Source organism: Gopherus evgoodei, chromosome 7 (assembly GCF_007399415.2).
Source record: "Gopherus evgoodei ecotype Sinaloan lineage chromosome 7, rGopEvg1_v1.p, whole genome shotgun sequence".
Classification (NCBI taxonomy): Eukaryota; Metazoa; Chordata; order Testudines; family Testudinidae; genus Gopherus; species Gopherus evgoodei.
Genome location: NC_044328.1, coordinates 90,781,637 through 90,797,535, shown reverse-complemented (window position 1 = coordinate 90,797,535; position 15,899 = coordinate 90,781,637).

The following is a 15,899-nucleotide window of genomic DNA, read 5'->3' as shown; positions in this document are numbered from 1 at the left end:
CCACACAGGAGGCTCAGGCCTGCTGGTTTCATTTACAAGGGTGCAGCTCTCTCAGCATATACCTCAGCTACAGCAATATCCCAGCTCCAAGTGTACCGTTCTGAGCACGCACTCTCCTAGCCACATAAACCTCTTTACACCTAGATGCTATAGCCAAGATTTTCCAAAGCAACCCGCAATTTTGCATTCCTCAGCTAGGACCCCTTAAATGAGGCTGATTTTCAGAGGATGAGGGCACAACTTTGAACATCAGGCAATTGTAAGCTGGGCACCCCCCAAAAAAAATCACCTTGAAAATTTTAGCTTGAAATATTAATAAGCAACTCAAAGGTCATTTAAGTTTACCATACCTTACACACATGAATGATCCATCTTACCTGAAATGCAGTCATAGGCTAGTATGACAGAGTTGAGAGATCTATCTGCCCCCAGGTAACTCCTCACACCTGCTCCTGACCAGTGCTGCCTGAAGATAATTAGCCTTCAATTTTCACTTGTTACATTTCCACCTGCCCCTTCTTGCAAATCTCAGTATTTGCTGTTTGTTCACTTCACTTGCTTTGAATCCTACCCACCTCCCGCACACACCAGGGGAAGCAGTAATTCTGCTAAATAATTAACTCTTTACTTGCTAGCCTTTTCATTTGTGTCTCGGCCAGATTTAGACCACTACAGAACACAGCACATGAAGTAAGCATGCTGAAGGTACATGGAGCTTTTCCATGACCCTTTCATGATACTCCTTGATGCTTTTGGAATGTACAGGGATACCTTCTGCATTACCAGAATATGCTGTACTCTGCAGCTCTTCAAAGTAGCAAATTGGGGCAAGGGCTTCAGAGATGCAACCGCAGTCATTGTACAAATTACAAGTACCACCACCTTGACAATGTAGAAAAATGAATTCATATTCATCTCTATCAAAGTGTTAAAGATTATTGTGCTCATTATGCACTGATTATGATAATGAGCTACAGTGAAGGGTTTTTTATTATTTAAGACAATGAGTTTGACAGTTTCTAACTTCATTAGAAGTCACAGATGCTGGCATCATTACTTTGATTAGTTACCTTGAATTGCTTTTTTAAAAAATAATCATCATCAGGGATCCATCATCACAAGAAGGAAGTGGCTCCTGGTATCAGAGCCAGATTTAGAAAACAAACTGGAGCATGAAATGGGGGAGGGGGAAGGCAAGGGCATCCGATGCTGGAGAGGAGATGATCACACCTTCCTGAAACATGTTAAATAGAGGTTATTACACTGAAAGGCAGGAAATGGTGGAGCAGCTGGAGCAAGTAACTGCTAATAGATGCTAATGCTTAGCAAGCCAAATGATCCTGTAGCTGCAGAGAAGGGTTTATTTATGGCAAATTACTCCTGCTGCTTTCAAAGCCCTCCAACTGGCAGGTGGCTTTAGGGCCACAATAGCATGAGCTGGGGATGTGTGCAATTCCTGTGCATTCTGCCCACTAAGTATAAAGATAATTCTAAGCTCTGGCATTTGTTAATGTTTATGGGCTGATGCTTTGTCACTTGTGCCTCTGTAGTGAGGAATCAGGAAATCTGTGGAAAGCTGGGACAGAGCAATGTAGGAGGGATGGGGATGCCCCAAGGCAGGCAAGGCGGTGCATCGTGCTGTCAGTAGAAAACCCATTCTCCACCACCTTGGAGTTTAATTGCTTTGTCCTTGCATTCAAGGGCCCAACTGTCCTTGCTCTCTGGCCTCTTCCTGTAGTATGCTGTGGTACTGTCTCTGTAAAATTAGTCATGCACAAATCACCAGAGCGCCTCCCAGTGTTAGAGGTGTCTCACATGATGCAGGCACACTCAGGGCCTGCAGGCTCAGAGGGCTGGCATAAATATCTTTGTGGATCAGGGTCATGCTCTGTATCTAATAAAGGGAGTTGTGGTTTAAGCTCCCTGGTCTCACTCTGGTCTCATTCTGGGTTCCTGAAGTACAGAGGCAGCAGCGTACTCACAAAGACGATACTCTTGGCTGTATGAGTGTGCTAAAAGGCCAACCCTTTCACTAAAGCTGCTGGTGCCAGCCTGCCTCCACTCCCCCCATTTGTCTCCTACTCTTACTCCCGTGAGTGGGATTTGGCTTAAGGACAGGCATGGAAGAAGGGAATGCAGGGGTGTCAATGCTGGCAGCTTTGGCAGAATGAAGAGGATAGGGGATTATTCACGTAAATGATAAATTACAGGCCAGAGCAGAGCTACATAGGGTTCTAAGAGACCTGATTCTCATGGGTTTAAAGCTCATTTATGCCACCCTGGTGGTACAAAGTGTTTGTAAAGGCAAAGCTGCCTACTGGTGAATACCCAACATAGAAGCTTCCCTGGATGGTGATGAGCAGGCATAGCCAGTTCTATGCCATTCTCCTCTCCCTCTCCACTCCCTGGGGACACACATGACCTCAGTTTCCTTGTGCTCCTTCAACTGTGGGCTGCTGCAAAGGCCCATCAGGGCTGTAAACAGCTGAGTATAAATTAGAGCTGCTCCAGTTTATGCCAGGGGCTTTGCAGGACCATTTCTGTACTATGTGTAGCTTGGCCTGAATGGAAAATTTGACCCAATAGTTTTAAACTGGATGCAGAGAAAACAGTGAGCAATAGAGAGGCACAAAAAGGGTGTGCTCTGAGCAATGGGCATGGATTATAATCCTACTGGCCATGTTTTCATATGGGACCCTACTGGTGATGGTGGTAATTGGCATGGCAGATGAGTATAGCATGGACCAACGTTTGCATCGTTGGGAAAGAAAGGAAGGGTCAGATTTTGCATAAACTAAGGAGGAAGCAGGAGTGAAAGTGAGCTGGTACGGGCCGGTACTCTGTATCAATAAGAACCCACACCTGCCCACACCCAGCCCACATTAAAGCGCTTCAGTGGCAGCACTTTAATATCCCTGTCTCTTTTGCCTCCCCTGTCAGGGACCCTGCAAGTAGGGTCCGTACCGGCAGGGCTGCCAACATGGGGGGAAGGAGCAGCAACGTTAAAGCGCTGCCACGGCAGTGCTTTAAGGAACCTCAAAGCACTGCTAAAGCAAAGGACTGTGCTTAACGTGCTGCCACGGCAGTGTTTTAACATTGCTGCCCCTTCCTCCCATCATCAGCCCTGCTGGTAGGGTCCATACCGGCCGAGCCACCGCCAGGGGATGTAAAAGGAGCAGAGACATTAAAGTGCTGTCATGGCAGCACTTTAAGGACGGTCCTTTGCCGCAGCAGAGCTTTAATGTTGCTGTGCCCCCACACTGGTATGGCTGCTGATGGGGTGAGGGGGGCACAGCAATGTTAAAGCGCTGCTGTGGTAAAGGACCGTGCAGAGCTTTAAGGTCCCTACCTCTTCCCCACCCCTGGCTGCTGACGGATGGGGGGTGGGGGCAAAGGGAGTAGCTCCCCTGAGGCCAGCAATTTAAAAGGGTTCAGGGCACCAGACACCGCTGTCACTAACGCAGCAGCGGCGTCTGGAGCTCCGGGCCCTTTAAATCAACACGGGAGCCCCAGGCGGCGTGGGCCAAGGGCTGGCTGGGGGATGCTGACCCCAGCCCCGCCCCTTCCACCTGAGGCCCCACCTCTTCCAGGGGCCAGAGTCAACCCCCTCCCCGCACATATACCAGTAAGTGTCCTCAGTTACTTTCACCCCTGAGAGGAAGAAGCTGCAAGATTTGGACATTGTCTCCTCTATCTCCTGCTCCCTATGCAATTAGACTAAGCCCCGATTTACACTATGAGATTAAGTCGAATTTAGCAGCGTTAGATCGATTTAACCCTGCTGGGGCTTCATGCCACCTTACCAGGGGCTAGTAGGGTGGTCCCAGGGCTGCTATCTACACTGAGTTCTAGTCCTAGGACAGGCAATTAAGGTTCACTCTGCTTGTCTCCTTGTTACCACCTCCACGGGCTTCTTCCTATTAAAACCTTTCCTCGGGGTTCTCCTCACTCATCAAGAGCCTTCCTGTTCCCTACAGCTCTGTTCATCCCTTACTATCAGGAGAATAATAGAGTTTCTCCCTACAGCCGCTCTGCTCCAAACCCCCAGTCTCTTCCAGCTGGGTTTCATCTTGAATTAGGCCTGGCCAACTCTCTGAGGTGCAATCAGGTGGGTTAATTCACCTCTTTCACTGTGTGTGACTAGACATCCCCTTACAGCCCCAAAGAGCTGTTCCAGCACTCAGTGATAGCCAGGGTCCAGTGGCACTCCAGCAAACCCATATGCCAACGGGTGCAGGAGATTAGGTGGCATGGAGCTACAACAGCTCTATACCAGCCAGATATTCTACCCTACATGGGTAGAATCCTGAGGGGGCCAGACCTAAGTTTCCAGTTGCTTTGCACTACTGGAGCAGGCTCAGGAATAGAGTCCATACATTCTTAGGCCAGACTCCAACGAACCCAACATTTTAAGTTGTTAAACCCAGTAGAGTGCAACAAAAATTGGAAACCTATGGGTCAAGTGTTGCTAGGGAGTCCATAAATGCATACCCTTATTAGCCTCAAACGATGTACTTTCAAAAGCCAACTCCTTTTCAACCATGTGTCTCATTTTACATTTCTTTTTAAGCTGACTTTGTTCCAGCTCCCAGTCTTCAGCTTCATTATCCTTCCTTAGCAGCAAACCCAATCATCTTTAATCAAACATATTCCAGAGCAGCAGCCTCAATAACCTTCCCATCAAGACATCTATTAATTCTAGCTATTTGGTTTCAGCCTCTACTATACAGTGTTGTGGAGTTAGTTTTCCCACTAAGCTCACATAGACATCTGTAGTCCTCAATCAATTTCATTTTATTTTCCAACTCTGCTAGTCAACTTATGTTAGATTTACATGTTTATTTTATTTTTGGCAGCTCCCTTTTATATTCTGCGTCTACTCAAGTCACACAGTTGGTTTTTTCCTGTATTTCACACATTACAATTCTGTATCTCAGTTTAAATTACATCAATATTTTGTATACTGGTAGCACCTAAAAGTCCCCAAGCAATATTTAAGCCCTGATGCACTAGGCAGTGTACAAAGAGAGCAATTAACAGTCCTTGCTTCAGAGATCTTACAATCCAACAAACAAGTCAGATAAAATGTGGCAGGGGAAGTGGAGGCACAGAAAGGCAAAACCTCTTGCCACAGGTCATACAGCTGATAAGTGGGAACAGAACCCATGTTCCCTGACTTTCAGTCCACTGTCCCATCTGCTAGGCCCCTCTACATCTCTCTTCTATACACATTAAAAACCTGATGTTAACACATCATCATTAAGGCTACGATTTAGTCAGGGGTGTTTTTAGTAAAAGTCATGGACAGGTCACAGGCAATAAACAAAAAATCATGGCCCATGACCTGTCCATGACTTTTACTATGAATACCCCTGACTAAATCTCAGCGAGGGGTGGGTGGAAGGGTGCTGCTGCAGGGGGCATGCCCCATGGTGGGGGGGGAAAGTGGGACTAGCGGTATCAGCTGCTGAGGGCCTTGAAGCTGCTGTGGCCACCCCAGGAACCGCTGCTCGGGTGGTCCCTAGGCCCAGCCATGCGGGCCTGCCTGAGCAGCAGCCAGTGTGGCTGTCCATGGGGCCACCTGAGCAGCTGGTTCCTAAGCCAGCTGCTTGGGTGGCCCTGGGGTCAGCCATACTGGCTGCTGCAGAAGTCATGGAGGTCGCAGAAAGCCACAGAATCCATGACTTCCACGACCTCCGTGATAGACATGGAGCCCTAATCATTATTAAGGTTGCAAAGCCAAGCCCTGAAAAGTAAGGAAATGCCAGAGTTAAGGCAGTTCAGTCAAATGATATTCCACACATTGCCTTGGACCCAAATACAATTTTTTTTAGTTTTTGTTTCAGTGAAGTGGGGATTCAGGAAAGACTACAACCTGTACTCAATGGAGACCACATCCTGAGAGAAATCTTTCCTGAAATCTCTCTTCTGGCCTTCAAACAACTCCCCAACCTCATCATCAGAAGCAAACTCCCTACAGACCAGGACATACCTACTCAAAAGCAGCACCAGACTCTGCAAGCACAACAAGTGTAAAACCTGCAGACATATCTCCACTGCTACAGTGATCAACACTCCACCACAACATACCTTTCAAGATCCGTGGATCCTACACATGGGTATCACAACATGTGGTGTACCTCATCCAGTGCACTAAATGCTCCAACAACCAACTATGTGGGTGAAACCAGACAATCACTACGTTCTCAAATGAACTCACACAGCAATGACAAAAGACAAAAAAACCCTATCACCTATGGGTGAACACTTTTCACAAAGTGATCACTCTCAGGCCTTGGCTACACTTGAGAGTTACAGCACTGTTGGTGGCTTTATAGCACTGTAACTCACTCTCCATCCACACTGGCAAAGCACATACAGCATTGTATTTCTGTGGCTACAGCGCTGCTTGTACTCCACCTCCATGAGAGGAATAAAGAGTATAGCGTTGCTGCTGCAGCGCTGGGGTGCCAGTGTAAACAGGGAATAATCGTAGTATGCTGTAACTGACCTCCGAAAGCTTCCCATAATCCTTTTAAGTGAAGATTATGCTCTTTGTTTTGTTGTGATGCTTCTCTTTGTTTTGTTGTGAACTCCAGGCTCCAGAGCTGCTTATCCAAAAACCAAACACAGCTACTGTTTGCTGTGACGGAGCAGAGGCAGGCAGGGGGATTCCCTTTGGAACGCCCACAGCTAGTGTTTGCTTGAAGAGAGGGGGACGGAGGGGGCTTGAGGAGAGAAGCAGCGCAGCAGTCGGGAAGGGGGGGTCCGTTTCAGAGCGGCTGCTTATCTGGTCTATGAGGAAAAAACTAACAGCTGTTGTTTGCTTTCAGTGAGTGAGAGAGGGGTGGGGGAGGGGTCAGAACTTGCAAGGCAGGGAGCTGACACAGTGTCGGCTCAAAAAATCTACTCTCTCTCTCCCCCAAGCTCCCTATCACAGTCCACCCCACCCCAACCCACCCCTTTTGAAAAGCACATTGCAGCCACTTGAATGCTGGGATAGCTGCCCATAATGCACCACTCCCAATGCCGCTGCAGATGCTGCAAATGTGGCCACGACAGTGCGCTGGTAACTGTCAGTGTGGCCAGACTGCAGCGCTTTCCCTACTCAGCTGTACGAAGACAGGTTTAACTCCCAGCGCTGTACAGCTGCAAGTGTAGCCAAACCCTAAGTCCTCATCTTCAAAGGAAACCTGCACGACACTTTCAAAACATGAGACTGGGAGCTTAAATTCATAACTCTGCTAGACACTAAAAGTCATGGACTGAACAGAAATACTGGATTTATGGCTTATTACAACAACCTGTAAACCACTTGCCTCCTCCCCACCTTTTTTGTCATATGATTGCAGAGGTAGTAATGAGCCACTCAACGTTGAATAGTCCCTTAGAATGTGTGCTAACTACATATGCTAAACAATCTGTTCCACCTTGCATTTTCCCGTGAAACTTGGAGTACCTTTCCCAGAGTTGAAGAGCGTGTAGCTCAAAAGCTGGTCTATCTCATCAACAGAAGTTGATTCAATAAAAGATCTTATCTCGTCCATGTTGTCCCACTAATTGTCTCAGTGTTGATTTGTGGTAACAAGACACAGTGTAGCCTAGTCTTGATATTAGCATGTCTTCATTCAGAAATATTGACCAGACTTGCCCTAATTCTCCAAGTAAACATAAAGTTAGGTGAATAAACCAGAGACACACTATCAGAAGGGTTCATGTGAATCACTGGTAGAGGTGTATAAGCATATCCTCCCCTACCATGCTCCATGTAGATCAGAAATAAAGTGCCCAATTCAGCATTGTCCTTCACCATGTGCAGTAATTTGCACCAGCACATATTCAGCATGGATTGCTATTGCTCTGCCATTGCTTTTCACACACATTTTGAACTGGTGTAAATGATGCAGGTGTAAGGAGCCAAGCCCCAGAAAACATGTGCTTCTATAATTTCAGTGGTGTGATGCAAGTTTATGTACACTGAGGATCTGGCCCAGCTCATGTCATTCTCTATCGTTGTGACAGACATACGCATAGGGCCAGAACTCCAGCTGCTGTAAATCATTATTGTCTCACAGACTTCCATGGAGCCACGATGATTTATCCAACTGAGACTTTAACAGCATCTATCTGATCCAGACATTTCAAGCCAGAGTTTAAACCCATTGGCTTAAGTGCATTCAGAATCGGACCCATAACTTCCATATGGAAATTATTATATAGTATGTGATCCCTAAAAAATTCAAAATATGTTCAGCTAAAATGATGATCCTAATGCCATTAAAGATCCCAAGGGCATTTATTTAGTAAGAAAAAATTACTGGAAGCAAAGGAAAGAAACATCTTTGAAATCACAGCACAAAATTCATCCAGAAAATTAGATCATCAGCTAAATGCTCGGATGTGCAAATTCTCAAGTTGTCTACTTGATTACAAGTGTCAATGGCATCAAAGTTCAATAGACTATTAATATTTAGAAAGATTGCAAAAGTTCCAAATATTCATTGCTGCAGCTGACTAGATTAGGATGACATGCCAAAAGCTGAACAATTGGAATCAGAGTACTTTAAATTAAAAGGACTAAATAGGCACGCGCGCGCGCACACACACACACACACACACACACACAGAGCCCTGAAAATGATAATATTGGTAAATACTAGACCATTCCACTGTGTTCAATTGATATGAGACATAGAACTAATACTTTAAAAACCAAAGCAAGGGCTTTAATCTCTCATCTGGCCCAGTGAAAGACACTACTCAGCCCAGTGGTCACTCTGGATTGATAACTCTAAGGACTAAAAAATAAAAATGAGATCAAAGTATATGTTTGAAATACACACACAAAAATAAGAGGTGACGTCTCAGCCGTTAGGCCTCCTTCAGGCCGCAGGGAAAAAAAAGAAAAAGGTTAATTTCAAGGTTAGAACTAACCTTGTTCCATTTTTTTCCAAAGCCTAAAGCAGAGCTCATGGCCAACATGTCACCTCTATTCTTCTTTACTATCCACACTGTTGATTTTGTATTAACCTTTTATTTTAAGTTTTCCAGTCAGAATTCTAATGCAGAGTTGATTGTGTTACTGTGTTAAGCACCTTTGGCTTGATTTTTTTTAATCATTAGTCAACCAGACATAGAGAGTTGCAAATGTTAATGGCAATATTATCACCCACTCACCCGCAAGGGGTAATGGAAAAAAAAAACATAGAGGGAAGGAAATCACAGCAGATTTGCACTGATGAACCACTTCTGGTCATTAGTAAAAAACAGAGATTAGCATGGTATTGGAGAGAGTGGGCTTGCCTGTAGTTCACACAGAACAAATAACCTAGGGTACAGTAATCGTGGGCCATGTATCTGAAATGTAAGTGCTGTACCACATAACTGTATTTCTCATACTGCTATTCAGTTCAAAGGAAACATCTGGAGATCAAGAAGTCCTGCAACTTACAAATATACAAGGCAGGAGAATTGTTTTGGAACTTGATACTAAGTTGTCCAATGGTCATACATCTACTACAGTAGAGTTACTGATGGCTAAATTTAGAAGTCCTTACTCAGAAAACTCCCTCTGAATTCAAGATTGACCTTCTGTGGGATTTTCCTGAGTAGAGACTGATTAAATAGTGAGTAAAGATCTCAGGAGTTGGCCTGAGGATTTACCATGCAATTGCAAACTTATTACAGTGCAAACTACAGAGTTTACAGACATTTTGCTACTGGTGAATAAGATGAATTGAACTTCAGCCCTCAACTCTAAGATTCAGAATAGATCCATTTATTATTAAATTAAGCTTCTCTCCTCAGCTGCCCCTCCTCCTTTCTTCCCTCACTGGTCCAAGACTGAGTTTATTCCAGTCATTTCAGCATATTTCACTCTCTATACCCAAAAGCAGCCACACTACTTCCTTACCTTCTCAAGATGTTTTCTGCATTCAGTAAGGATTTCCCCAGAGTCCAGGATTCTTTGGATGGGATGACATTATAATGTGGTTGTTTGAGAAACCTAGGGGATGTAGGCATGCTGGGATTTTGGAAGCATTGGTGAATAGTTTATTGATGCTGAATGATTGCACCAGGGGTAGAAGATGGTGACTCATTCCTGGAGGAGGCTTTTCCCAGACTGAAGTTTCGAAGGATGAATGAAGGTGCACATCAGAGTCGGCCTGCACTAGAGCAGATGCATGAGAGTGTAGAGCAGGGTAGGATGTCTGTTGCATTGGGAGAAGATGACCAGGCAGAGCAGGTTTTGCACTGACTGTGAGAAAATAGAAGGTGAGAGCTATATGTGGTATATGATTCTAGGACAGTACCTAAACTTCTGACCCAGCTGGCCAGTCTGTCCCTGCTCATGGCTGAAGCTCATCTCTAAGTAAATTGGAACAAATGAAGGAGCGCTTTAGTGAAGACTCTCTTACCCCAAGGGGACAGCTTCTCCTGTTGGCGTAGTTAATCCACCTCCCCGAGAGTCAGTAGATATGTGGGCAGGAGAAGCTCTCCCACTGTCATAATGCTATCTACACAAGGGGTTAGGTCAGTGTAACTACGTCCACACCCCTAAGTGGTGTAGTTATACCAATATAGGTCTGTAGTGTAGACCTGGCCTAAGAACTTAAAGATTTCAGGAACTGTCCCACTGTATTTCACCTAAGGCTGCATATACACTCTGCATATACACTATGTCTGTTGCGTATGTCTGTTTTTTACATCATTCACAGACTTTCCTTCCACCACAGCTCATCAAAATGCTGACATACAGAATAGATAGAAGGTCAGCTTTTAAAAAGGCATTTGCCATTGAACCTTTAGGTATGGCAATACTGTCTTTAGTATTCATCACGTCATTTTACATTATGTCATATGGCAGGGCATGTAGTGTCGCATGATGACTCTGTACTATACAGCCCTAATGACATAATGCAAGGTTGCACATTAGAAATGTACTGCAATACAGTGTCAAATGAGATAAATATTTAGAGATTCAAGCCACTGCCTACATTACTCTTCCTATGATGGTCCACATGAGATGCAGACTGTACTGCAGATTATTTACGTCAGTCCTTTGCTAATTATTGTGCTTTATGAGGAAGTCAAGAAGAATTCTATTTTGCAAATGCTTCTCATGGCTCCCAGGCCAGGGTGTATAAATATAGTCTGCAGACAAAAAACCTACAGGGCAAAACTGTCAAAAGCAGCATCACCATGCTGCTACTAATATAGCCATGCAAGGGGATTGCCCAGAAGCATATCTGGGCCTCTGTGTACTGCTGAAGGATTTTATCTTGTGCAGTACAATTGAGTGAGAAAAAAAGATGAAGGTCAGAAAAGAATAATATCTCTAGCTACCTACCCATCTTGTACAGAAATCGTTTCCTTGCTGTTCTCATGCAGCCCTATAGCGAGGCTCTAGTTTGAAGTGGGGATGTGCAGAACTGCTGGTAAATCAGCATAAATGAGCTACTGATCTCAAGACATAGCAGGCAGGATTCTCCTCTCACTTACAAGGGTATAAATAAAAAATAGCTCTGTTGAAGTCAATGGGAGTACATTATGTGGGAGGAGAATCAGGCCCAGGGAATTCATCTACCCACAACTAGTTTTACCATGTATGCACCAGATAGGTGCCACTAATGGATACAGTTGATTTGAACTGTGTCTTCAGTGGCCCTGGAAGGACCTATTCAGCTAAAGGAGTTTCCTGGCCATGTAAGCTAAAGTTGCTTCTTTATATTTTTAGAAAGAAAAGGTGTTAAAGATTTCCTTAAAGTTATTAGGGACTGGATGGCTCCAGGTCTTCAATAACAGGCAACAAGATTCTTCAAACCTGTTAGTTCAGTGGTTCTCAAACTTTTTTTTTCTCCACAGACCACTTGAAAATTGCTGAGGGTCTCGGCAGACACTTAATGATCTTTCCAAATATTGTTCGTACCATTAGCTAACTATTGTAAAGAGCTTTGGATAAAACCACTATATAAAAAAAACATAATTAACATTTTTTGTTCTACAAATAAAAACACACAACTCTTAATATCAGTAGTCTTACCTTTTTTATGCAATGGATGTGACTCCCCCCACCCTGCACCGCAGCAGCCCCTGAGCTGAGGCTGGGAATGGGAGGCAGGGTCTCTACCTGGTAGCCCTGGAGCTGGGGAAAGTCATCTCTTTCTCTGGCTGCTGCAGCTCTGCACATCTCAAATTCCCCTCACCCCCTCTTCTCACCCCACTGTTCCCTCCCACCTACCCCTTATTCCCCCCTCACATGTGCATCTTCTCCAGGGTCCAGGCACCTAATCAGAGGAGCCACGCCTGCATAGCTCCACTAATTAGGTGGGTAGCCCTTCATTCTCACGTGTGAGGCCGCCCAGGCATGCCCCTTAGAGGGAACTATCCACTGACCACCTGAATGGAGTTCGCGGACACAGTTTGAGAATCTCTGTGTTAGAGAAAGGCTCAAGTCAAGGATAGGTTGTGGATGTGGAAAAAGCTAATGTACTCAGTGCTTTTTTTGCCTCTGTCCTCACAAACAAGGTCAGCTCCCAGACTACTGCACTAGGCAGCACAGTATGGGCAGGAGGTGACCAGTCCTCTGTGGAGAAAGAAGTGGTTCAGGACTATTTAGAAAAGCTGGAGGAGCATTGCATCTGAGGGTGCTAAAGGAGTTGGTGGATATGATTGCAGAGCCATTGGCCATTATCTTTGAAAACTCATGGCAATTGAGGGAAGTCCCAGATGACTGGAAAAAGGCTAATGTAGTGCCCATCTTTAAAAAAGGGAAGGAGGAGGATCCTGGAAACTACAGGCCAGTCAGCATCACTTCAGTGCCTGGAAAAATTATGGACCAGGTGCTCAAGGAATCCATTTTGAAGTATTTGAGGAGAGGAAAGTGACTGGGAACAGTCAGCATGGATTCACCAAGGCCAAGTCATGCCTGACTAACTTAATTGCCTTCTATGATGAGATAACTGGCTCTGTGGATGAGGGGAAAGCCGTGGACGTGTTATTCCTTGACTTTAGCAAAGCTTTCGATACAGTGTCCCACAGTATTCTTGTCAGCAAATTGAAGAAGTATGGGCTGGATGAATGGCCTATAAGGTGGATAGAAAGCTGGCTAGATCATCAGGCTCAATGGGTAGTGATCAATGGCTCCATGTCTAGTTGGCAGTCGGTATCAAGCGGAGTGCCCCAAGGGGTCAGTCCTGGGGCCAGTTTTGTGCAATATCTTCATTAATGATCTGGAGGATGGTGTAGACTGCACCTTCAACAAGTTTGCAGATGATACTAAACTGGGAGGAGTCCTAGATATGCTGAAGGGTAGGGATAGGCTACAGAGGGACCTACACAAATTAGAAGATTGGGCCAAAAGAAATCTGATGACGTTCAACAAGGACAAGTGCAAAGTCTTGCATTTAGGATGGAAGAATCCCATGCACTTCTACAGACTAGGGACCAAGTGACTAGGCAGCAATTCTGCAGACAAGAACCTAGGGATTACAGTGGATGAGAAGCTGGATATGAGTCAACAGTGTGCCCTTGTTGCCATGAAGGCTAATGGCATTTTGGGCTGTATAAATAGGAGCATTGCCAGCAGATCAAGGGATGTATTCATCTCCCTCTATTCAGAATTGGTAAAGCATAATCTGGAGTACTGTGTCCACTTTTGGGCCCCACAGTACAAGAAGGTCGTGGAAAATTTGGAAAAAGTCCAGCAGAGGGCAACAAAAATTATTAGGGGACTGGAGCACATGATTTATGAGGAGAGGCTGAGGGAACTGGGATTATTTAGTCTGCAGAAGAGAAGAAAGAGGAGGGGATTTGATAGCTGTTTTCAACTACCTGAAAGGGAGTTCCAAAGAGGATGGATCTAAACTGTTCTCAGTGATACCAGATGACAAAACGAGGAGTAATGGTCTCAAGTTGCAGTGGGGGAGGTTTAGGTTGGATATTAGGAAAAAACTTTTTCACTAGGAGAGTGGTGAAGCACTGGAATGGGTTACCTAGGGAAGTGGTGGAATCTCCTTCCTTAGAGGTTTTTAAAGTCAGGCTTGACAAAGCCCTGGCTGGTATGATTTAGTTAGGGATTGGTCCTGCTGTGAGCACGGGGTTGGATGACCTTCTGAGGTCCCTTCCAACCCTGATATTCTATGATAGGTTGACAGTGACTGAAAGTTCTCAAATTAATGATCTTCCAAATGAAATGGATTGGTACAGTTCAATTAATAGCAGACAGGTGTCTACAACTAAAGACTAGAAATAAAACGGGCATCATGTTGGCAGTTTCATTAAAGACACCAAGGCTCAAATAGAATTCTGTTTCCATGCCTCTTCCCCTAGAGGTGGGCACTCAACTCAGGGTGGAGGGACAGGGAAGTTTAGATCACAGCAGCCCATGGAAAGATGGTTTAGTGGATAAATAAACAATCTTCTAGCTTGTCAAACTAACACTTCCACCGATTTCATGATCTGTCTGAGGATTGCTGGGTTTCAACCACTACACTGTTTAAAATATATATTAACTGAGGACAAATAGCTACAGCCAAACCTACATTGCACTGTAACCAAACAGGGTATATTTGCATTGAATAATCTCCTGAAGTAACCATACAACTAGCCACAGCACACAATTCCTACAGCCTCTGTTTGTGTACCTCAGAGGTAACAGTGTCACAATGAATATCTGAAGAAGCTACACTGAAAACATATTTTTCGCTGAGTTATAACCATGTTGCACCAATTACAACTACATGTTAAGATGCTGGACCAAAAGAAGCAGGATATCATTTATAACATTTACCTGGGTATCTACCATGTGTTACTGACTTATGTGATCAGCAATTTTCCTGTTTTCCTCATGGAAAATACTTAAAGAAAGCAAGCAAGGAGCCCCGATTCCAACCTCCCTTCTGTCAGTGTAAATCAGAAGTTAAGGGAGTAGAGAAAGAGGAGAGCTAGGCCTACGGTCAAAGAATTATTTTACCTGTACTGTGAGCCCTTTTATTTAGCTGCTGTATTACATGTCATCAAAAAAAAACTTTGCTTGAGCCATCTTTTTGAAAAAAGAGGCAGTAGCTACAATGTCTTTGCCAGTCATGTCACAGCACAAACATCTTAAAGCTAGTGTGAAGGGTTGCCTAGCAACAGCACTAAGCCTGCTGGGATGATCTTGCTCCTGATTCTTGCTATTATATTTTGGAGCTTCAGAATGCTTGTTCTTAATAATAAAGGACACCCTCCCAAGCATACTTTTTTACTGTATGCTTTAATTACTGCTTTACTGGTATAAAAGTCACTCCTTTTCAAAATGTATAACTATTTTGTCAGAGCTCTCAGGAGCAATGTCTAGTGATGGGCCCATGAAAATAACCAGACACCTCAAAATAATCACTCAGTGATGTCATTGTTCCTCCTAAATCCAGATACGAGTCACTGCTAACAATGAAGCCATTACTGAGTGTAGCTTCCAAGATCACAGACAAGGGAACAATTAAATACAATCTCTCCTTCTGCTTTCTAGAAAGCCAGTCCCACTATAGTATCAGACCTATGTCCTACATCTACTATTTCACCCGAATAGGGTTAATTATTATTGATTTATTTTTAAATCATGACTTTCAGACTGCAAAAAACTAAAATGATCAGGCAGTGAACAATAAGGTCAGTTGATGGAGGAAGAACTACTCACATTAATAAGGATTTCGCTCCTGCATCCACTGAAGTCAATTGCAATTGCATTCTCAATAATATGGCATAGTGTCAGCAGCGTTACAATGGGCATGCGAAACAGTGAACGCATGTTCAGATACAGAAAAATCAAACAAAAGGATTTAGCTCAAATCTAAACTAGAGGTGGGGACAGAAATAGTCTTTATCCTTTAAGAATGCACATCATTGTTTCTGGCCTA